General features: G+C 35.2%; 1 pseudogene; it reads right to left on the reverse strand.

The window, feature by feature from the left end:
* Nucleotides 1-203: 203 nt before the first annotated feature.
* LOC114209976 (ubiquitin-conjugating enzyme E2 N pseudogene) lies at nucleotides 204-765 on the reverse strand (annotated as a pseudogene).
* Between the last annotated feature and the right edge of the window lie 1,279 nt (nucleotides 766-2,044).

Genomic DNA, 2,044 nt, shown 5'->3' on the forward strand with positions numbered 1-2,044 from the left:
ACTACCTTCATTCACAGTGCTTTATACTCAAACCATGATGGGGAAATGAATAAAAGCAGAGAAGGGCCACTGCTTTTAAATGTTTCACAACAATCCGGATGGTACTTCTAGCCTCTGCTCATGCTTTACAACAGTGAATCAGGACAAGACATAGGTTTGCTAATGTGCATTTAATCACCAAAGGACTGAAGATGTCGGGGCTTTTATTCTGTAATGTTTCTAAGACTGTGTCCATTAAATGCAAACAAAAAAGGAAGAAGTCTTGGCAGAACAGGAGAACAGGAGAACTTGATGATCAGATCGATTTTAAATATTATTCATGGCATATAGCCTAGTCCATGCTCTAGCTGTTTCTATGGCTTGGGCTTTGTTGGTCTTCCACTGTTCCGCTACATCATTTGCTAATGGATCATCTGGATTGGGAGCACTTAACAAAGCCTGGATCGATAGCAGAACTGTGCGGATCTGCTGTGCTGGGGACCACTTATCTTTCAAAATATCTAAACATATTCTTCCCAACTTGTCTACATTAGGATGATAAATTTTGGTCATGAAACATACTTTAGGGGCTGCCATCGGGTATTCTTCTGGTAGGAATAGTTCAAGCTTAAAAGTCCCTCCCTCAAAGGGGGAATCCTGGGGGCCAGCAATGACCACATGAAAATAACGGGCGTTGCTCTCATCTGGTTCTGCTTCAATGCGAGGAACTGGTTCTACCAGCAAACGCTGGGTTTCCTTGATAATCCTGCGGGGCAGCCCGGCCATCTTGTCAGATCCCGAGTTCAGCCTCTGGTCTCAACTCCCCAAATACTTGTATTCTTAATGCAATTTTCTGAACAACAAGGAGACCGTATATCTAACTGTAGTAAGTCTAATCTTAAAGCCACATTAAGTTTTCTGACTAAAAGTTGTTTTTAAGTTTTATGTCAGTCTCACATTCTTAAAAATCACTGTGCATTTAATTATGCATAGTTGTCAGAGGAATGAGGTAAGAGCACCCAATCTTCAAACTTGACACTGTGTTTAAATTGATGTAATACCTCACCCAGAAACTACTGCTAAAGTTTCCTCTGGGGAGTACAGTGTTTTATCTTTTTACTCTAAAGCAAGTGAAAATTATTTGTGGCTTACTTAACAAATTCAATCAGAGTATTTCATGTTGAAATACCTGATTCAGATATATGATTTGTAATCTATGTAGAGATGCGCCAATCATCCTTGATATTTGGCCAAAACTCTGTTTTTTGGCTTCAGGCTTTGGAAATTTGAAGAGCCAAATGCCTAGTTGAGCATCAGTTCAGTTATCCCTGAATTTGTGCCTGGCCAATAATCACAAGATGACATAGGTTAAAATATCTAGCCATTATGACAACATCAGCAATAGCTACGAGGCATGTCATTCTGATTTATCATTATTATGTGTATATTTACTTCCAAATATAGATAAGGCTTTTAGATATAAAGTGAAAATCTCTTTATGTGCTTTTATGTTGAAATTCTATCTAATTGATTCAAAGATGTATATAACTGCAAAAATAAAATTCTACAATAAATGATAATTGAGTAGGCTGTAATATTACATATAAAAATAATTAAGGACATTCCAATATCAAAGTTGATAAGGAAGTTGATGTATAGTTAATGTAAATATTATAAATGTGAGAACTAAATAATTTAATAAGAATATTATATCTTTTTTGAGCCAACAAATATTCAAAAACTTAAATAATAATAAATGACTGAAGAGGAGATATAAGATATAATCTAATTGTTCGGTATATAAGCATGAATAATATGGAACATAAATGCTAGATATTTAATTTACACTTCTACAAATGTCATTCAGGTCTTGAGTCTTTTAACAAAAAGTGCCTTTTAGAATTCCATACATCTTGTGAGAATGAACTAAATATAGCACACAACTTTGTTACCTCAAATTTTCATGAAGCGGAAAACTAGCAAAATCATATATGACAACATCCATGATAAATCACCTTTGGTCCAGATATTATAAAGAATATAAAGAGCATGAAGGAAAAAAAGG

Source organism: Eumetopias jubatus, unplaced genomic scaffold (genome assembly GCF_037043125.1).
Source record: "Eumetopias jubatus isolate StellerSeaLion01/CBP00866 unplaced genomic scaffold, mEumJub1_p1.0 scaffold_6, whole genome shotgun sequence".
Classification (NCBI taxonomy): Eukaryota; Metazoa; Chordata; class Mammalia; order Carnivora; family Otariidae; genus Eumetopias; species Eumetopias jubatus.